This window comes from Myzus persicae, unplaced genomic scaffold (assembly GCF_001856785.1).
Source record: "Myzus persicae strain clone G006 unplaced genomic scaffold, MPER_G0061.0, whole genome shotgun sequence".
Taxonomy (NCBI): domain Eukaryota; kingdom Metazoa; phylum Arthropoda; class Insecta; order Hemiptera; family Aphididae; genus Myzus; species Myzus persicae.
The window spans coordinates 92,071-116,431 of record NW_019103938.1 but is presented as its reverse complement, the minus strand read 5'-3'; the positions used below and the strand labels follow the sequence as shown (position 1 = coordinate 116,431).

The 24,361-nt window shown below is 29.1% G+C and overlaps 1 protein-coding gene across 2 annotated transcripts in view; it reads right to left on the bottom strand.

Moving 5' to 3' along the window:
• Window positions 1–23,903, bottom strand: part of LOC111036673 (prothoracicostatic peptide) — a 38,645-nt gene extending 14,742 nt beyond the window's left edge. For both annotated transcript variants that reach the window (XR_002604788.1, XM_022318790.1), the window contains exon 1: window positions 23,420–23,903. The gene's annotated coding sequence lies outside the window, so the exon portion shown is untranslated. The remainder of the gene's footprint in view (window positions 1–23,419) is intronic.
• Window positions 23,904–24,361: the final 458 nt, after the last annotated feature.

The following is a 24,361-nucleotide window of genomic DNA, read 5'->3' as shown; positions in this document are numbered from 1 at the left end:
TAAAAAAATTCTGAAATTATGGGTTCAACGAATAATGACAGTATATATTAATTACGATATAACATTTAATTACAAATTAAAATTGATTTGCGGTGTACCTGATAGTTTTGTTATCTACAAAAACCACAAATTTGAATTATATAATTTAATATTATAATTTCTAAAAAGTTATGATATTTTTTTTTACGAATTTTCATTAGCATTTTTAAACAATTGGTCGACGATTTTATTTTTATTTTTTATAGATAAACATTGATTTTTTTACAGTTGCGAAATTCACTTGAATCAAAAACTATCAAATGGACAAGTATACAGAATGATTTTTCAAATATGTTCGCCATATCTATTCAATTTTAACTATTCAGGAGATATTTTTTTTTTTAGTATGTTGATGTATCTAAATCCAAATTCAAGCCAGTAATTTTTATATAATATGTACTGTGGAAAATATGTGCATAGTAGGGGATTAAGCAAATTTCAGGGATTATTATTGATCTATCAATATAAATAATTTGTAAAAATGATCCAAGTAAAATAAACACTATAATTAATATTACGCTTAAATTATATTTTTAATATTTACAGAATTTGAATAAATGTACAAATTCAATGGAAAAATGAGGATGAGCATGCTTAAAAAATCACTATGTATAATATACTAATTAATTAGAGTTTTAAGTTTCGTGGCAACATATAGGTGAGTTAGAACTTCTGTATCTATATTTGTATATAATGCATAACTGTATCAGCCATTAGGCTGAGAAAACAGATAGGTACCTCTACCCGCACGTTTACATTTAATATGCTGAGAACATAATATTAACTAAAAAACATTATTTTGCCGATTCATTTTCACCGAAACTAATCATTGTCACATTAATTCGGTGTGGTTTATATTTTTTTCCACTTTATGATTTCAGTGATTCGGACAAAAATAAATACCAGAGGATTTTAATTTAAAAATGAGCATACTAGCTTAATTGAAAAATTTGTTGGACCCATCATCCAATTAGTGTTTGTGTGGAATTGTTTGGAAACTTTTTCATTATTCTCCGTACTTACTGCACAGGCTACTGTAGTTTACACCCTTCCGCCGTATAATTGTAATTATAACATTACACATAATTACAATGAAAATAACTCGTGGACAATTTTTTTGAAATATTCCTTCGTTTTCAATTCAGAGGTAAAAGTAGAATTAAAAAACTTTCTGCAATAAATTCAATAATTAATTTTAATTCGTCTCTTTTTTTTCAAAAACTTTTTTATCCGGTAGAATAGGAGGAGGATTCCGTGTTTACAACGTTTAGTTTTTTTTTATTGTAATCATTCCGTTTAGTCGGGTCGAAATAAATGGACATTTTTTCAAACCACAATAAATGATAATAATTAATGTTAATCGTTGTGCAGTTCATAATAAATTGTCTTGCATCTGTTATTCGTGATTCTAATCATTACATACTAAAATTATTTACATAAATCCAATATATAGTAGTAGTGAGTAAAAATTATAATTATTACCTACCTATTAATAATTTATTAAGCAATGAATGGATGTTTTGTTTCGCTTCGTTTAGCAAAATACCTATGTGAAATTTTTAATTTATACTCTCAAGCATGAGAGGTTTTTAATTTTGATGTAGTATATTATAATAACATTCCAATAACAAGCAGTATAAATTAGATTTTCGATCGTGTAAAAAAAAAAACGAAATAAATATATTATAATATATAAAAGACGCTAATTTACAGTATATTTTTCAATAATATATATTTTTTATGAAAACCAATAAACAAAAATACAATTTAGCATTTTAAACTTATGATATAGGAGGTACTCGTTCTCATTAATTGTGTATACATTTTAATTCAGTTTATAATTTTTATTGGCATTTTTCCAAGCATCGGTTACTATTTAATACAAGTTAAATGTATACGTTTATGCCGTACAGGTAATGATCGTCATAATTCATTAGTCATTAGAATATAATATTATAACCTACCAAACTGCACCGGCGCACCGCCTATATTAAAGGTACCTATGCGGCCAAACAAAATGCCACAGTGTATTATTTATTTTGATATCATGACATAAGTCAAGTAGGTACTTTTGTTGAATATTAATACATTTCATACTTTTGAGTTTTGATATTTAAATCTGTTAAATTTAAAGATAGGTAACAAATGTACTTACTAATATAGCATTGTTATACGTACATCTTCGAATCTTATGAATGACAATACTGTGATAAGACACTAATATTAATTTAATGATTTTTGGAACTATTCATTTTTTCCTTCTATAGCCTATAAGGATATGAAAAATGTAACTTGAAAAATATATTAGATGATAACGACAATGACCGCCAATAAGAATAAAGTAGTTTCGAATAATTACTTTAAAAACAACGTTGAACACATTTATTCCAAATTAAAGTGCACGGAATAATTATAATATCAATTATGAGTATTGAGTTATGACGTACAACAGTCATCTTATGGTCATATATAATATATTTGGTATTCCATCTTACCAATGCCGGTTGTGATAGTGTTTTTTTGTATGCGGGGGTGATTTACTAAGTGTTTTCTTTATATTTTTGAAAAATTAACTTTTAATTGAAAAATTAATACTAACAATAATAATGGCGTTTTTAATGAACATCGCAGTTCATAAGTGATGATTTTAAGAGCAGTCTGTATAATTAGCGACAGAGTTTTGAAACCATGCCTACAAGAAACAGTGTATATATCATATTAAGTTTTCAACAACAAAAAAAATCACAAGCAGTAGTTGGGGTCGAAGAGCGAAACATATAATTTGTGTAATGCGTTTTTTTCATCCTCTGTATCATCATCATCATCAAAACACACAGTCTACTTTCAGGATTTTCAATATTCATTGCCACCATTAAATCGTTTGTAACTGGTGACTGCAGCCGGGAAAAGAGGTCTATTTATTATATAGTACTATATTAGCACTCGTAAATAAAGTGTGTAATATATATACAATACACATATAATATATAATATGTATATACACCCGGTGCATTAAGGATCTATGACTGTTTACGATCATTTTATACTTGAGTTGTTCTTTTATTTTTTTCCGCTTCAAAAAACCCATCCGTGTAGTATCTTTCGTGTACAACGTATTTTTTTTCTTTTCTTTCCGCCCCCGCCCTTTCCCATAGTATACGGTTTGATAAAACTGTACAGCCACGAGAGTTCACTGAACGAATTATTAATTGTCATTGCGAACGATTAGTCGTTTACATTTCCTACTCCCAAAAACCCATTTCGAGTACAATAATATATAGCCCATACCCCATGTACATAGGTTGTTATACTGGGTTGTGACGGGAGTATTTTACTATTTTTTTCGTTTTCGGATTTTATCAATATTCTATTAAGCGCGTATAACACACTGTCATAGGGTATCGGCGATGATTCTGGTATATAGGTACCTAATAAGTAATAATAGTGGTAATAAATAAAGTATCGACATCGTCAATAATAGGTCGTAAGCGACTATATGAATTTCCTTGAATCGAAAATAAAATTAATGCGCTCAACTTAAAAGTTAAAATATTAATCTTCGAAAACTATATAATATTACTGTTGCGGTGTGGGCAGACAACACTACAACTACTTCAAAAAAAAATGTCTAACAAGACTTTATTTTTTCAGTTAACACTATATTGTTATTTTAATTACGCAAAGTTGAAGAAAAAACTCTATCAAAGTATGTCAATACTTTCAAATGGAATTAATAACGGTTTTATAGCAACCCAGTTGTCTCGTCCGTAATCGATTCGTTTCATCAGAAATATAATTATGTTTATTCGCATAAACTATAAAAAGTGTAAACCAAAAATCAATAAGACAATTCAACAGTCAACGATTGAAATACATTTATTTTTAATGACAGTTATTTATTATTATTATTATTATTATTATTAGTGGTAGTAGTAGTATTTGTTTTTTTTTGGAAAACACTAAAAAATAATTCTTCATTGACATTGTTTTTTTTTGCTACGCCAATCAACTATTACTGCCGCATTGTGAACAGTTTTTCAAACATCTTACTTATAACTTGTAAGTAACATCTAAGTAAATTCTGTTTTCAAGTGAACATTAGGATAGTTATTTTAATTTGGTTTGACTATAACTTTAAGTTAAATTTAAAAGTAAAGGTTAGGTAAAAAACATATTTTCAATTTTGAATTGTTCATTAATTGTATGAGCTTTAAGAAGTACAGAGCTTTATTTGCCTTTATTTTTTATCTTCGATGTAGATTATTGTAAGTAGGTTCTTATTGGTACAACTATTACTATTATTACTACCTATTACATGTTTTGAGGTTATATTACTATTCTCATATATTGATATGTTCTTCACGTGAATGTATGTACTGACGTGTAAGTTAATGAAGTTGTGATGTGCAACGAGTAAGATATCATGTGTTTATTAAACCACTCAATTATTGGAATATACAAAACTTAAAATCAAATTAAAAATATAACAAATCTATGTTTAAAGATAAATATCGAAAATAATTCAACTATAGAATTCTATAAAAAAAACTGTACCCACACACTTTTTTTCGAATACATTTTGAAATCAAACACTTCGGTAAGGGAACTGCGGTTCAGTATTCACAAATATATTTTTAAAACAGGTACCATATCATAATGATATAAGACAGGGATTGACAACTTAAATCTACTAGAGCATAGAGGGTGAATTTTTAGAACTTTAAAATCTAGTGGACCGAATCATGGTTATACAATTTTCAACTTAAAAATGAAAAATCAATAAAACATTATAAAAGTGGATATTTTTCAACAGGTAATTTTTTCCAAAAGCACACGGCATTACATCGATCTCTTTTGAGGATAAAAATGGGTTTTTTTGCAACCCACATAATTCTAATTAAGAAGAAGCTTCTTGCTTTTCAATTTCAACTGCCATAGGATTATTGTAGGAATTTATTATCTGCGAAAAACGTGATTTACAATTACGGATAAACGTTAAGATTGTATGAAGTAATTTGAAAATATAGCAAGGGCCAAATAAAAAAAGGACCACCAGTTTGTTCATCTCTGTTAGAAGGCTTATTGAAGCTTCTTATTTCAATCATAATATACAAAGAAGACTTGACGATTTCTTTTTCGAGAATGGACATAAACCAAATGTAAATGACAGATGAAATAAAAAATCATATCTTTTTAACGGATTATACTCTTACGACTTACTATAAATAAAAGTGTCAAACGAAAATCACTAGATGACGCATGAGAAAATCTTAAAATTGATTTTGTAATACTTATAATGGAATGTTGCATACATTAATATTTCCTTACCATAATTGTCCGATGCACATAATAACAATCTTCTTAAGTAGGTACCTATAGTGCTTTTAACTTCGTGTTTTTGATCGATAACGACCTTTTATATTGACAGCGGCGAGTACGCAATATAATATTATTCTCTCTACTATTGTATGCTTACAATTCGCAAGTTACTTTCATAATAAATTTGTTTAAGAGGACGTCGTACCACGCGTACGATACAGTGAACTTATGATTATTGTAAAATGTACAGTTTCGAAAAGGTCAAAACTTGCTCAAAAATAATAATATCAATAAAAGCCTACCTGGGGCCCTAGATAATAATCTCACCTTTAAACTGTATAATAGATCAATTCACTCTAATATCAAAACTAATATTGTGATATTACACACTATTGAATCTGACGAACGAAAATATGGTATGTCATACTTGTGTAAGACGGAGACAACACACGCGAGTGCGACGTCCTCTTAATTAAAAAATGAGGATTGATTAATTTATTATAGAAATGTTTTTTTATATGTTTTACACTAATAATAACATCAGAGTACAAAATGCTTGTTATATAATATTCTAAGCCAACAGATAATATTATTTTATTACTTTGATATTAATATTGATATAATTAATTGCAATTATGATGTTATGGTGATAATTTATATTGGTTTTCTATGATAACAATTTTATAAATTATAATGTGCAATCATATTTTCCATTCAAATGGATATATATGGACATTTACCACGGTGACCATGGTGATGATTATTTTGGTAACTGTTGGACGAATGATTGTGAAATATTTAAATATATAATATAATAAATAACTAAGCATTAATTTGTCAACATATTTTATTAAAAATGATTTATTATTATGTAATGACAATCTAATTTTATACTATAATACTAACAATAATGGTATAATAATATATATAATAACTATATAATATGATATTGGTAGGTACTTATAATGTAATACAGTACCCACCTGTACACATTATACAATAATACTGTATGTTTGTAAATACATTTATAATAAAAGTCGTGCAATTTTATATAGGTTGTGCATTATATATTATTTTACAAACTCGTGTACCTATATTACAGTCTATATAACATCAACTTTGTTAACATAGGATCACTATTAGATTACATTATTGTAAATCCGTGACGTAGAACCCTCCGAGTCTATATTATAATGCAAACAATTACGGAGCCTGCACAATATATTTTTATGGGGTCTTAAAAATTATAATGGCTCCGTCCCATATTGAATATTGATAACGAAAACAAATGAAAAAAATTATTGTAATTCGTAAGGGTGTTGTTTACCGTGAGCTTAAATTTTTAAAACTATCTCATAATAATATATAGTACACGATACAATGGAGTGTATTTGATGATCGATCCATTAGATTTCGAGCCTTGGTTTCTTTGTTAGTAGGTACAATTAGTCATAATAATTGTATAGGTAATAATTGTAAGTTGTAACAATATAATAATTGTGTATCGAATTACTGTTGAACAAGATAAAAAAAATAATGTGACAGGACGGTAAAAGCAAATTGAAAAAGTTGCCTAATGTCGGCCGTCAATATCCCTACCCACATTATCATCATGGGTACACAATTATAAGATTGTATCCACCCTCCCTCCACCCGTCGGTGGATTCTTAGATACTCCACTGATATCAGCTATAGGTATGAAACATGAATATATTTTATTGTATACTCGCGCGTATGACTGTTTTTGTTTATTACATTATAAAATAACTTTATAAAAAATATTTTTTTCTAGGCATAAGTATTGGACTATAACTTTTAGTACCTACCAAAGCTTAGTCTGAAGGCTTTTTGGACATCTTTATTCTAAGGGTGCATAATATAATAGAAGAATGTTTAGGATTATCAACATATTTGTCATTTTCGGTTTAATTGTCCGAAATCCTGGTCCAAAGTTGTACGTCTCGAAATAACACATTCTCCCCAGCCCCCCCGGGACTCGGAGTCCGAATCTGTGGTAACCAAATAATAATATATTAAATCCGAACATATTATAGTATGCGTATTGTCTATATATAGTATTCCCCGGCGCCGGGTAGGTGGCCATCCAATTACGGATGGTGGGTGTACGCTGGCCGATCCCTGGAATTATTTCACGTTCGAATTCTTTACGCATCTACATACATAATGTGTGTGTACGACTTCTTTATCCGTACAGCATATTATACAGTAATTCGCGGCACGCTGAACTCAAGATATTGTTTTCAACGTCAGTTATGGTCTGAGTATTTGCTCAAACGTGTATCATTATATACTAAACAACATATAATATATTTTGTCTTCTCGGCGCAGCAAACCAGCATTTCTCGTTATTAAATCTTGCGCCTAGAATATTATTATCATAGCAGGACGATAGACACGACATCTGTCCAGTGTCCACGTGAGTATATATTACAAAATAAAATATTTGTGAGTATTGTCATTATAACTAGGTCAATACATAGTTCTTCGATTATTCTACAACATAAAACGGTTTTGATTTCATCCGGCGTCGAGGCATTCCTATATTTGTCTCTAATTACTATTTATAATTATTATACACCATATTGTATTCCATATTATTGTTCTTTCATTTATATTTTTAATAACTGCTCTTCCAGCACAACCCTTACTAACTAGGGGTGCTGCATTATTGTACACATATGTTGATGTTAAAAAATAGTTGATGTTGAATTAAACCTATTATTATTATGAGAATCGCAGCTGACATGGTAGGTGCCTACTATCTTTATGACTAACTCATACCTGACAACTACAGCGAAAAATAACAGAAGTAACTTTAAGGAGTAACCATTTCAATTTATATTATTATAGCTTATGGCTTGTTTCGTGTTTGAATGTAAAATTAACCGTATATGTTAGGTAGTTAAAAGTTAATTGTTAGTTAGGTGACCAATAACATGACACGGCTGACAAGGAGATGCCGTGTTGGACGTGTTGGACAAGGAGATGCCGGGGCTGGCAAAAAATGCCATGGCTATACCTGTATTATTAAAATTAAAATATTATGCGTAACCATTGACCTGCAGTTGTAATAAAGATTTTCTTAACCAATAATTAATAATTAAAAACTTTTTGTACAAATGTTAACATACTTGTTTAAATTGATAACCTTTATAATAGATATATTCTTTATACTAATAATCTATTAAGATTTGTACGGTTAAACGTAAATAATTAATATAAAACTCATGAGGGTTTACCAGTAAATAGTAATACATATAGTTTATGCCTACAAATTACATTTTGTCGGTTCAATGTTATTGCAAATACTGATTATCGACTTAAATCATCAGATTTTCAAATTTTTTTCCGCCTTGTTTTTTTTTATTCAGGCCATCTGTTGTTGGCGTTGAACAATACAGGTTACCAGCTTATTTGATAGATTAGATTCAATAATCTCAAGAAGTGCAGAGTGAAAATACTTTCTACTGGAAACCATTTGTCACGAAACGGTTTTTTTTTAAATATTAAGTATTATATTAACATACATTATTATATCTCAATAATCTTTAAATATGTAATATGTTAAATAATCAAACTAGGAAAAAGAAAATAATAGATGAAACGTAAATATCATATTATATTTCAAATTTTGAAACTCCTATTATGGAGAGTGTTATGAAAGGCATATTTTACAATAGTGACATTATTGGAAGAGAGGACATTAGATATTGAAATATCTACATGAACAACAATTTAGACCCGTGAGAGGAAAAAACATATTTTAAATTCAGTCAATGATGTAGAGAGAGACCAAGATAAATTAGTAAGTATTGAATGTTACATGCAGTCCTGCTAAATTTGTAAGGACGCAGTATGGATTGTGATTAACTCCTAGGTTGAATGAGCGAGGATGATAATCGGTGTGTAGTGTATTGTACAATAATTGCGTGAATTATATTTAAGGACTGAAATCACGGATGTTGCAATCAAAATTTTTTTTTTTTATTACAGATACAGAGAACTTCTGCAGGTTTTCTGTGAAAAAGTACACACATATTGTATTTTTATTACACTTATTACACATGTGTATACACATTTTTTTATCATTATGATGTATTTAGATAAGCAGGTCGCGACAAAGCTGTTTTTTTAATCTTATTTTTTGTCTGGGACATAGTTACTGATGAGAGTTGAGTAATGAGTGGGTTCATGAAGATAAAATATGGACTCTGTCTCATTCATTTTTATTTATCAATCTACCAGGTTCCAAAAACGTGGAGATGATCTTGGAAATAGAGAGTAACTATAGGTTAGGATCTGCACTGGTAGCCATCATAGCTTTTTCATTAGCAAAGTCATCAATTAGGGTATGATTTGAGTTTGACTGATCAGATATGAATAGGTTAAACATCTGACGTGATCCTGTGACCGCACCTTGAAGCACACTACCATTTATTCCTTTTAGAAAGGGGATACAGTGGAGTCCATACGCACTGAGGAGAAGTGGTATTCTAGGTAGGATTTTAGAATTAAATGGTATTGAGTAGGTAAGAGTCTTTAGGTTGAATAGTTTACCTGCATGGAAGACCTTATCAAAGGCTTGGAAGACAACAAAGAAAACCAGTACAGTCATGTTTTTCTTCCAAAGCAAATGAGATGTAGTAGATCAGTATTTATCATTGACCTATTATAATAGGTCAATGGTATTTATGTGCCTGGTGTATAGTAAAAAAGTTACTGTGAAAACTGAATTGAGAGTAAAGTAAGATATTCGTACCGTAAACTGAAGTATTTGCGCAACTCCTATAGATTTTTATAAGATCAATCATATTTATTTGTCATTATTCTAACAGCAGTAATATGAGCAAAACTAAATTTCTTAAACCTTACGAACAATATTGAGTTATTTATACGTCAGAGTTTACTTATAAGTTATATGCAACGTTTTTGACAAACGTGAGATAAAAGTAGGTACATCATACTTACTAAGAAAATACTAAAAAATAAACTATACCCTTAGAAATAGATTCATCTGTCTCCTCCGTTCAGAATTGTTTTTTATGCATACAGCTCGACTTAACATTGAACTCAAATTTAACACATCCATAACAGTGACCTACTCGAGGAAAACTCGAAACCACTTCACAGCTGTGTAACTCTCCAGTTTTTTAAACTCTTCAAAAATAATTAGAAAAGGCGGGATTGGCATTACAATTGCAATCCTTTATTATATTAGGTACTTATTATACGATAAAAATCAACAATAGATAAACAATAAATAATAACATTTATAAATGTATGTACTCTTTTTACATTATCTAAGTTCGTGAAAATGACAATAAAAGATATTACCCATAGTTATTCGTTTGATCTGAATTGTATAAAATGTTATTATAACGAACGAGATGAAAACAAAACCACAACCATAGGCTCAAATAGCGTTGAAGATTTGCGGAGAGACTGAAGCCCTACAATAATATTATTGAATAGGTATGCTTAAAAAAAATGTAGAACATTTTTGGGGGGTTAATGACACTTTTGAGGGGCTTAGCCCTTAAAGCGCTCCCTCCTATTAGCGTCCATGACCACAACTACAGTGTGGTAGGTTTTGCCAGTAGATAAGCAATCGGAATGCAGCATATGCATATCTTTTATTCTATTTGATTAAAGGTATATACTCAATAGGCGCTTTTATAGAAAATTATAGAACCTCCGCATTCGGCTTCTAGATTTTTGTATCAGTCCGTTCATGTCATTCACTATGTGTGCACATCCGATATATTTTATTCTACGTTTAGTTAAACAAAATTATCAAATACTGTCATTAAAAGTCGGAAAAAAACTGAGTTATGTCAACATTTCTCATGTACCAACAACCAGTTTTTTCAGCAGCTGTTAAACATACACAAATCATGTATGACTTTCTTTTACGGCTCCATAAAATAAATTTAAAAGAAGTTAAGAAAATCATAAATATTAATACTATAATGATTAATGAGTGAAGAAATTTGGCTGGAGTCATTCCTACTGTACTCTATAATCTTGGTAATTGGTATTAAATAAAAAAATAATTAATTCTACAAAAAATGGAACGGGTAATAGCAATTTGTACTTAAAAAAAATTGCTCTCGCTAATTAAATTGTCCATAGAAATCGATACATAATGTTAGTGATCATTCCGAAACCCTGCGAAATGTGCAAACGACAGTCTTGAATAATGTCTAATATAGCCTGATATATGTACCAATATATTCAAATTGTATGATGTATAACCATTTGATTGAATTCATATTCAATAGGTACAATATGTAAAATAAAGTAGGCTACATTATGTAGGGTAACGTATTATTAAAAATGTTTTATTGCCTTAGGACTAAAAGTAAAAATATTTACCAACATAATTGCGAATAATGCGTGTAGATAAGTGCGCGTAAATATGTGCCTGCGTATGGATGTATACCATTCACATTCTTGAATTTTGATTGTCTTATTACAATAATGTTCACTTCCGCGTGCATCGTAATACTACAAATACGATAAATTATCATAAAATAACCTTTTATAGTTGTTTATTACGATTTACGTGATTCGAATCGGGTAGCATTACACTATTACAGTATACCTACTATTGTACGCCTCTGGACATTTTTTTTTTCAATTCAAGAGTCTTGTTGCTTAAAATCAAGACTGATGGAATACACGTCATAAATAAGTCACTAGGACAGATTAAAAAAAAAAAATTGCTTTCGCTTTGATCACCCCGTTTAACAGGTTCTATATAACAGAAATCAAATTAAAATGTATAATAGGTATAATCTATAATATATTATATTCCAATGATTCCTCCTATCAACATAGATCGTATTACGGTATTTTTAGGGCGTAACTATAAATTAAATGTTATATTTTTTGCAAATATTTGAATGTCTTCTATCATCTATTGACTATTGAGTACAAGCAACACTAATATCGTAATTAAACGTAGATACTTTAATGCAGTGTTGTGCCAAAAATAAAGTCTATGTGATTAACAGATGATCACATTTCATAAAGATTGAAATTTATATTTAAAATTGATAAATTTCAATAAGTTAACAGTCATTGAATTTCTCTAATCTAAAGGATAAAGAATTTAATATTATGTATTGTTGATGTTTAATAAATACAATTTGACGATTAAACAAGATTTGTTGGAATTAATCGTTTTCCACAAGTGAAAATGCAATTATTATGTATTCATATTACTATTAATTTTGTTTAGGCAGTTAAGCTTTATTTGTAATGATTATAATATTTTTTTTAAATTATTATTATATTCTATACATCTAACAATATATCGATAGCGATCAAATCAATTATACTCAATCAAATATTATTATTGACATAATGTACAGTAGGTACATTTAATGATATTTATGAATTTTAAATTAGAAATAAATATATAATCCTTATTAACTTTAGTTATTTTACTTAACACTGCCTGCCTGTCTATTATTTAATTTTTATAATAATGTCTAACGGTAATTCTAGAAGTATACTTTTATTGTAATAAAATACTATTTATAATAAATGAGCCACATTCTATTATAATAAGTAAGTAGTACTTATGTACACGCCTATAATGTGCATTATTTCCAATAATAATTCAAAGGCATCTCAAACTAAAATACCTTAGATGTGAAAATAACAACAGATTCGAAGTGGGAAGATTGAAAACTTTACAAAAGCCAAGCATTGTAATAGCTAGGTATTTTATGTGGGAGATTCCTGGTTATAAAATTGAAAACTATAATGTTCAAATGTTATGTTTTTCGTTATTTTATTATACGAAATGGAAGATTGTATGAAACGTTATTATGACAACGGAAATTAGAAGTTTTTAATTAAGGCTTATATAAAAATGCATAAAACAAATTTCATAAATTCGCCATGTAAACTTTGTGAGCAATAAATAAATGCTCAAAAGGAAGACAATATGAAGAATGTATTTATATGAAAAAACATCGTTTAAAAAGAAAAGAACATTTATATTATATACAAAGCAATAAGCTTATGTCATAACATAGAGGAAGGTGTGTTATCCATATCATATCAAATAATATAATAGATATGCGTGTTTTGCTTTCATAAAATTTATTTTTAAAGCCAATCTTTTTATTTCATCATTTACATTTGTATATTCGTTCGGTATTTATAGCCAACTAATGAACTAAATCATTCGTTTAAAACTCTAAATGTAATTTTTATAAAAACGCACAAAAATTATCAAACAGTATAATATTTTGCAAAACTTTAATATTCTAACTTAATTCACATGGTTAATGTGAATTTTCCCTGGTAATATAGTATTATCAGGGCAAAAAAAATGAAAAATAAAGTTTACTCCGTTACAATCAGAATAATTCAAAACGCATATTATAACATATAACAATATTATCTTTCAATCACTCGCTCTCCGCCCAAAAAGCATTTTCTACGAAATCTGAGACCTGACCCACTTACCTATATATACATGAAAAAAATAGATAAAGGTATCATCCCAGTTTTTTGATACTCGTTCGCCGCTCTTTACTTCGCGTATATCGGAGTTCTCCACTTCTTATATTGGCTTTCGATCATCTACATATTATATAATATGGACAAAAATCAACCAATCAGAAGTGAAGACCTACGGTAAGGCGAAGGAGATGCGTATTATACTGAAAAAAACGTTTACAACCATATTGTAGTGTGATGATACCTATCTATTAAGTATTGCCTATGAAATGATTAATCGGTTAACTAACTCACTGTTTGCTGAAAAACAACTAATTTAATTTTGTAACGGTCGAATGTTGACTTACACTGCACATGCCCAGCTGCATCGTTGCATGCACATATTAAACATATACCTGCAAGCGCTCTTTAGCAAAATATCGTAGGTAATATTATGTTAAGTGAACTTTCGCCGATTGCCGGTTACAATATAATAATGTATAATGGGCGCATATACGTATTATATTATACCTACGGGTCAGTATTATTAAACTGTTGCATTTAACATAATATACTGCTATATAATCGGTGTACACATATAATATCAATTAAAAAATCAATGACATAACTACAGCGGTCGTAATTTATAATCATGATATTGCAACAGCTACAACAGTTTGAAATGCATTTTTATTTTTTTATTCACCTGCAGCTGCAGCGCCTGCATCGCTATATAGTGGGGGTGGGGAGGGGGGAGCAATCCGTCTGGAAAAGTCTCCGGGGGACGAATCCCCGTATGTATCTTATTCCATTTCTTGTATTATACACGGTGGTAACAATATTATTATTATATTATACGCACGGTGTCGTCTTTGGTATTCTGAAACTTCGTTAAATCGTGTATACACGGCGTCCGACAAAATATCGTCGTCGAGACCATACGATGATATATCTGCACGGCCGCCGCTGACGAGCGCGATGGAAAAATACGAATGTCCCTTGAAATAACCACAGCGGCGTCATAAAATAATATATTTTACGTGTATGGTGCGTGTGCGATCGATATGTAATTTTATTATATTATGGCCGGCCTGTGACCAAAAATATAGATATGACGGTTCTGTGTTTGCACACCGCCGAAACGTACAATATTTAATATTACATAGATCAGTGTAAGTATGGGCACTAAAGTGTTGACGGAAAAATGATTGCGGTGTGTCTATTTATACACAAATTTCACTTCGAAAACGCAGCTCCAAGGATTTCGCCAGGGTTTCTTACACCTGCGAGTATGAGGGATTTTTTGATGCAAGGACTCCATCGACGAAGGTCTCTACTCCGAGAGGAAATTAGTGTTTTGGAGTAATGCTCAAAATTAGGAGCACGAGTCTGTCGCCTCGGAGACCTCTGATATTTTCACTTTTTCGCTGGAACACGCTCGTTTTTGAAAAAAAAAATGTTATAAATAGAACCAAACAATTTTGAAAATTAATCTCCAGAAAAGTGGATTTCATTTTATTTTACAGCACTATCGTATCGAGAGTTTTTTTCCGCCTCAATTACCTATAAACTTTTGCAACCGTAAAACTTTTAATACCCATCATAATGTAATGTACTCCTAATTGTTATGTTTAATTTTTTGATTGTTTAAGTTTAACAACGAAATCATAATTTTGAGTCTTAACAGTAACAAAACAATTATATATTTGTTAAAAACCGAACTCGAGCCTAAGCTCGGTCACCCGGTACTACTATATATAGCCATGAGATATCGTATAAAATATACGTACCTATATATAAAAGTCGTCATCACTCATCATTTTGCGTTACGAAATTGTTGGCAAATGAATAAAATGTTATTATTTCGAGGAGGTCCGCTGAATATGGCTTAAAGTTTAAACCGATGCTTCTGCTAGTGCAAATTCCACAAACTGAAATTTACCGATCGCTACCCCTTGAACATGCGTTCCGTTCACTGTTATAGTAAGTACTCGTTATACATAACTTATAATGTACATATTTTGCACATAAATACTGTAATCGATCATGAATACATTGTCCGTACTTATTTTAACTTCAGATAATGACGACTAGGAATACTTAGCATCTTGTATAATATAGTTAATACCTATTACACTTTACGAGTGTACTATCAATAATCATGATATTATTAGTATTATCTATTCCAGTCGATATAGTGAAAATTATTATTACTGTAAATATAATACTCAAAGCTGAAAATAACTGTCATAATGTAATTGAAAATTATTTTTCACAAATGAATTTTGGAAAGGCAACCTTCTATTTACACGTCTGCACGTATATAACAATAACCAACGCCGTAGACATACATAAATATATACCTAGATCGATTGTTGTTTGAGTTTTGGAAAGTTGTTTTCACGACGATTTGAACTTTTTTTTTGAATTTTTCTGAACTTTGTCAATTATCATGAATAATAGTGCAGGGATAAATATTTTCAAGTAAAATATAAATGTCATTTTAAAAAAAAAGTAATCTAACCTACATCTAATAATATAATTTACAAAACTTTGTTGCACGTGTTGTTGTATGCGAGATCTTTTTGGGATAGGAGTGATACGACTTTATGTGGACTTGGTAGGTATACTCTAAAAGTTCAAAATAGGTATATAATAACTGAGATTTGTAATCGAGCACAGGAACAGGAGGTATACCATCATGATCACATGTATTTTCAACAAATGTAGAAGTCTAGGTTCCGATCAAGTAAGTTAAAATGATACAACAGAGTTTTTTGAAATATTACCAGAATTAAATGACTACAAATTAAAATTCCTGAATTGCTCAAAGTCTATAAGTGAATAAAAGCAGAAATTACTACAATATTATCATTATAAATATTGTAAGGTTATCATTGCTATGCATATAGCGCTATAATGGTAGTCGTGAGTTTCCATTATCATTATCAAAATTGTCATATGATACTTTCATAATATGACTCTGTCTGTAGATATAATAATACATGAACATAAAATAACATACAAAATCCGTCTTAATTCATTTAATGTTGTATATAATATTAACATTTCAACAAATTAAATAATACTTTTCAAAAATTTTAATTTTAATTGAAGTAATAACCAAAATATCAAAGCGAATTAAAAGATCAAAAAAAAAAATTAAAATCATAAAAATGTACTTTTTTAGTTTCTCTACTACTTTTGAGCTTTTAATAATTCTCAAATACGATTGATGATGTATATTTAAGATTTTTCTAATCATGTTGAATATTTAAAAAATGATCATTTTTACTTCAGGGTTCAACAAAAAACAGACATTTAGAAACCAATTTAAAAAAAAAAATTGCTTTTTGTATAATGTAGGATTATGGGTTATATGGGATCTATGGATTATGGGCCATGGGTTTCAATTTTGATTCCGAAATCGATAACTTTATGCTTATGTTAATATAATTTCAACATAACATTAGTTCAATATTTGTATTCATTACTAAATCATCTATTCTTACTGTGAGTACTTCACACTGAAGTACTCCAATCTAATATGATATTCATATAATCTGCAAAATATACAATTAATTGAAAATAAATATTGCTATAGATGATTTTTTTGTATTTATAAGGCGTGATAAATATTAAATACCTACAAAGTAGGCTATATTAGAGTAGACTAAAGACTAAAGATTGACAAACAAATTAACAAAAAATGCACTCATATTTGAAGTGTGAAAATATTAATTTTTAATCTAGAGAGTTTCCCAATACATAAAATGTTTCAGTAACTGGAAAAGTGTTTTCCAATACTGTGCATTGAGTACTCTTCTCACTAGTTAATGACTAATGTTTGCTACTATAATATACACTTAATGTGTATAACAAGTATGAATGAACACACCTATTTATACTTTATGCTTATACGCATTTAAAAATATTGATAATAAAAACGGCTCATAATTTAATATTTACTATTGAGTTAAGACTTTTGATAACTCAAAGAAAGTATAAATTAGTTGATCTGAAAAGTGAAATAAATATAAAATTGGTGTTTGGTATGCTACATAATAATATTAAATAATCATTATTCAAAGTATTGTGATTTTGTAAATAAAAAGAAGGTAAGTAATTTATTTCCTACAAATCTTCACCGATTTCTTGCAATTTACTTGAGAAATTACATATTTTAAAAACAATCTATGTTTATACATTTACAATCTATACAGGTATGGCATGTGACGCGTGTTACATTTTAAGCTTCTTCGTAAAGTCATAAAAAGTGTTATTCGAAGTAAAAAAAACCACATCAATGTAAAACTCATATCAGCCTTGTACCGATCAGAATCTATAACACCTGCATTATTTCCGAAAGCAATCAATTTCACATTAATTCAAACTTTAAACGCGTGTGAAAAAAAGATTGTTTAAGGTGTATTTTCCATTTTTTTTTCCCAATAATAATTATAGTTTGAATAAAATAGTTTAAAAATCAAAATTGATGAGAAAAAAAATTGCCAAAATTATATATTATACGACATAATAATGTCTTATATAAAACATTTACATTAAATACATATCTCAATAGATAGGCAGTAATCTTTGAAAACTATTTTAATAGCTTCGGAATTGTTGGGGTTATTGTTTTTCTCTGTAATAAAATGAATTTATATTTCGCTAAAAATAGGATTAATTCTTAAATATCATAATGTGATCAAGTTTTTTGATATTTTTTTGACAATAGGTAATTAATAATACTACTATAAAATACTAACAATGATTTTTCTAAACTACACTAATCGGCGGTGTCCTATTGCCGATATGTGAGGACTTTACATATTATGAAACCCTGTGAAGAGTATTGTTGTTTTTTTCAACCAGAATAAAAACATTATAAGACCAATAGGTACGTTTATCTCTCCTTTCAGAATCTAAACATAAATAGATTAGAAAACAAACCATTTATAAAAACTTATATATTTTTCATCTGTTCTTTCCCCTCTGGCGTGAAACAATATTAAAACGAAAACAAATATTTATAATACATATTATATAGGTACTGCACTATCATAAAAATACACACAAACAAGAATCGAATCTACAATCAGAATATTGTCTATCATTTTTTTTATAAAACTAATTGTCTATTGTATTTTTATTAGTTCCAAGTATACTCGGTACGCATAAAATAATCAAATAAATTATTTTAATTTACATTTTTTTAATTGTAAAATATTACAATATTTAAAAAGAAATTCGATTGCAACGATCATAGAAAGACATATATATATATTAATATATTATAAACTGGTTAAAGAAGTGTTACCTCACTTCTTTATTGTTTGATAGGAACTTATGATAGTATTAACCATAGATAATATATACATGGATTGAACATACCACGTATTCTAGTGTGATTGAAGAGCATAGTTACGAAAGTGGTTACATGTAATTAAAGTATATCCTTACAAACTGTGATAAGTAACCATAAAACAAACATTTATATTCTATTTTAGTTTGTGCTTTTTAATAATAACATAAAAACACTGACAAAATAGAAGATAATTACCAGGGCTTGGGACTTTATGCATTTGCATATTTGTTCGGGAAGTAAATAGAATAAATCTGATCCGGTACAAATTTGTGTTGTGGTGTTTGGAGTTAAAGTTTAAAAGTTTATTTTGCATATTTTGGAATTTTTTTCTACAAATGCATATTTTTAAGATTTATTGATTTTTATTGCATATTTTAAAATAATTTTTGATTCTTTAGTAAATTAATTTTATCTACATGATTTTGTCGGCAATAATACCGATAAGGCGATAAGGTGATAATCAATAGCGTCACGGGGATCCCATTTTATTTTTAGCTCTCAGGACAATATTATTTTTATTTCATCTGTCTTTTACAGTATTATTTTGTTTGCCACTTGCCTGTACATAGTGGTCGGCGGACTACGATCGTCATCGTGTGCACTGTGCATGTATCGTCAATCGTTGTCGTGTTCGTTATTTTTTGTATTAATTAGTGCTCGTATTTGTGGTATCATATGCCAAAAGAAAAAAAACACAAATTAGTGTGTTGAGAAGTTTCATTTTAAAATTTGGGGAATTATTAATTACAATAATCAATATTAATAGAAAAAAAAAACCAGGTTGATTATAATTATTTAATTTAAAAAATTGGCTGAGATCAGAATGATACAAAATTATCTTTATCGAAAACCAGTATCTACTATCTAATACCACAAATAATTATTAAGGTAACCAGTAGACTTTACGCTCACAATATACAGTGTATAATATTATGTATGGGGATGTCCTATCCATGTTTATAATATTATCTATGGTATTAACCACTCACGCTCTGATAACTATCTAATCGTGTACAATATAAAATAGTAATTATATTTCTTTGTTTACCTACACTATAACATTATTGGCATTTATAAAAAAAAAGTAGTGTGAATAGTAAGTAGGTATGTGTGTATATTTTGGTTGACATACTGTGAAGTATATATTTCAAGTTTCAACGTTATTATACGGAAGTTTTGTAATATCAAAAAAACGATTTAAATTGTTTAACATTAATCTTTAAATAGTATTTCCGGTAACTTCTATTTCACTTATTTATTAGAATTTATAATTTTACGTGTATTTAAAAAAAATATATTATCATTAGGCAGTAGGCACTGTGTATTTATTATCTTCCATAAAATCCCTACACATATGTGATAATAGAAATGGATAAATATCGTTAGGTGTAACAACTTAAGCATTTATTGTTAAATCATCATTAATATATGTATAAAATTAGCTACCCGGAGCTGTATTATTTATTATTATATTTTACAAAACATTATAGACTTTTATTTCTATCTATACTAGTATGACCTGAATATATTGTGTACTTGTGTCATAGAATTAATTTAAGATGTACAAAATATAATACCCACTAGGCAGCTTAGAATAATTGACAACTAATAAGTAGTAACTATAGTCCAAATTTATATTCTCTTAAAACACCCAAAATACTATGCAAATATTCTCTAAAATCAAAATAAACCGACAATTAGTATTCTCCTTATATAAATATATTATATTAAAAATTATAAAAATATGCAAAAATAATCGATGAACCTCAATATGGTATGCTGTAATATGCAAATATTTTTTTTTTTATTATTTACACTATTACTTAAATAATTATTGAAGTGAATAACCATACACTTGCATAGTTGCATTATAGAATAATTGATCTATAATAACAGTTCAAATAGTGTGTTTTGTATTAAACGATTCTATACATTATTTTGATAGGTCTTTAAAACAAATGGATATTTTTGCTTTAGTATAAATAATTATTCGTTTTAAAAACTTCAAAACACGCAATCCCAAAACCAAATATTTGAATATTTGATAAACAAATACGTTGTTTTTATCAATGAAGGTTAGGAAAAGTAATATGTAACGACTCGATGACTAGTCAAAATTATACAAAACAAAAAGTAATGGTTGGTTCGAATGTTTAAAAAATATTTTTTTAGGTACCTTAATTTTAAAATTAATAATAATTTAAAATTTAAATAAATTATTATTTTTCACACATTTTACAAAAATATATTTAAAATATGCTAATAAGTTAAATATTCCCTAACCCGTGAAATATTCTCAAATATGCAAAAACACTTTTTCCCGTCAACTCGTGTTGAATGAACTGTCCACATTTTTTACTGGCGTAAGACTGCACATATTCAGTAACGATACGTAAAAACAGATAAATCCGGAATAAAGACTAATAACAATTTCAAGCCAAATAACCACCATTTTGAACAGAGACAACAAAATAGAATGAAATGGACACGATTGATGTTTGAGACTCATCATAAGTATATTCAACTCATATTGGCGAATAATAATTGTATGTTAGCTAATTCATTTGTTTATAATTATGATTTAATATGTTTAAAAAACAATCGTTTATGAATAAAGTAGTCTGCAGCTGATAAAATAGTGTTTGTAATTTTTCAAATGTTTAATATAAAATATCTTAGCTAAAATTGAAGTTTATTCCCATATATTAATAATAAACAATAATAATTTTGCTACAAACTGTTCTATTTATTCATAACCATACAATTTACTATTAAAATTTGAATAACAAATATACTTTATTTAGATTAATTTATTACACTCGACATTAATATTTCATTTGTTTTTTGAAACATAATTTTAAAATGTATATTAAATTATTCTCAAACTTAAAAAAAAAATGCTATTAATATTACCTATCAATAATAATTTATTCGCAACAATCTGTTGTTCTTATTTATATTTAATTCAGAAAAGGTAAATACTTTTTGTCCAAATTTATGAATATCGTATGTATAATGATTTTTCTTTTAAATAATTTATAAACGTTACATTAAATTAACATTTATTTTCACAGCGTGGTTTATGTTGTATTAAATCATAATATTGCAGGGATATATTTACTAGTATTACGACTGTAAAAGCTACATATATTATAAGGTGCATGAATTACAAAAGTTATAAGTGTCTCGATGTTAACAACTTAATCAGTGGATTACTATCACTTAGTTAAATTAATTAAACAACAAATTTGTGATCACGACAAACACAGTTAACTAGTTAAGACAAAATAGAATTTTTTTTAATCGTTTAAGTGGAAAGTACTAATTTGTTTAATTATTAAGTGACATTACGAAAATTTAACTGAAAAACTGCTTTCAAGATGAGAATTTATAATGCACCTGATTCCTTTTTACAAATTATTAATTCATTCTTCGCAGATATTATCCAATAAATTAGAGAATCCCAATAAATATATTTTATTTATTTTTAATTTGTTATGATTAAATCATAACAGTAGACAGAAATACTATACATTATATGTCAGTAGTAGATTTAAAACCTTCAGCAGTGTGAGTAAGTATTACAATTTCAATTACTATTACATAAGTACATAAAACTATATATTTCCATATTTTTTCAGAATTCTAAATTAGAGGATACTCAAAGCCTAGTAAAAACCATTTTTAAAGGTCTCTACAGAAATACGAGAAGTATATAAAAATTAATTTAGTGAGTAGACATATTTAATTATGTACATGTTGAAATAAAATAAGTAAATAATATTAAAGTTTTGATATTTCAAAAACTAAGCCATTTTATTGAATATGTTTGTGGGTATATAGTGATGCTGATTGTAGCACAATATTGTATGGTATTAATATAATTCATACCGAGCGTATAAAAAAATCAAAATCAAAATTTTTTTCCTGCCTTCACCATTACACATACGTATTAAGTGTACCTATTATTTGGATAATAATTCATTACTGCAGATTATATATCTTATAAAAACAATTAAAAAAAAAAAAAAACATTATATCGTATAGGACGACAGTAAAAATACACCAATAACAAAATTATAGAAACATAGAATACCGGCTGTTATATTATATTATTGTGCTACTCGTTACCTATATCACGGAGGGGGCGAATGTTAAAAAATAGACGAATACTATTATTATTATTATTATTATTATTATTGATGTGGTACAAACCTTTTTCGCGGTTATCCGGTAGTCAGACGGACGGTGTTAAATGTACACGCGTGTACGCCGTTTGCGTGCCGTTGGTGTATTAAGGCGGCGGCGGCGGAGGATCAAAAGCCTGTTGCGTACAACACCGGTGTGTGTGCGGACGACGACGGCGACGACTCGAAGTAGTTGTGAAAATCGCGGTACAAACGTGCGCGTGTGGCGTCGGTGAGCGAAAAGGGGTTGTAGTATCGTATGGAATAATGCGCGATTTTTGGGACGGAAAAAAAGCCCTGCTCCTCGATCGGCGGCTGTATAAATCGGGAACCGACGGCGACGGCCGCGTGCTGTGGGTTGGGTCAAGTCAGGTCGCCGACGACGACGACGAGATGTGCCGGAAACGGCGGATCCGAAATAAATAAGATCTGAATAATAAGAATATACAATATTATTGTATGATTTACTTTGGTCCGACGCGATATTTTTGTAAACGTCGTGTGCCGCTCGACACCCGGTTACAACACGTTATATATACGCGAAACTCCTCGTCGGACCCGCCCCCGCAGTATTTTACACCCCCTTACGTGCGCCCGCGCGAACGAAATCCCCCCCACCCCCACCAACGAGACACCCCCCGCAACGATCACATATACATTTTGTACTTACGGCGTATGGTTACATGTATAGGTGCTTGCTGCAGCTATAACGCTGCTTTAGAGTGTCTGTCCGCGAAGAGCATGTGTGTGCGTGTGTGTGTCACAGAGGCCGCGGTCGGTCGCCAAACTCTGTTGCTGCTGCTGACTGTTCGTATACTTACCTGCGGTGTTGCGACCAGCGAGAATGGTGTTTCTGAGACCGGACCTAAAGCGGGCCATGGGCTGCTTGCAAAAAAAAAACTAATTTGATAAATATAAAAGAGCAGTTAAACCAATAATATATTCCGCCGATTAGATTCAAAATTCAAAA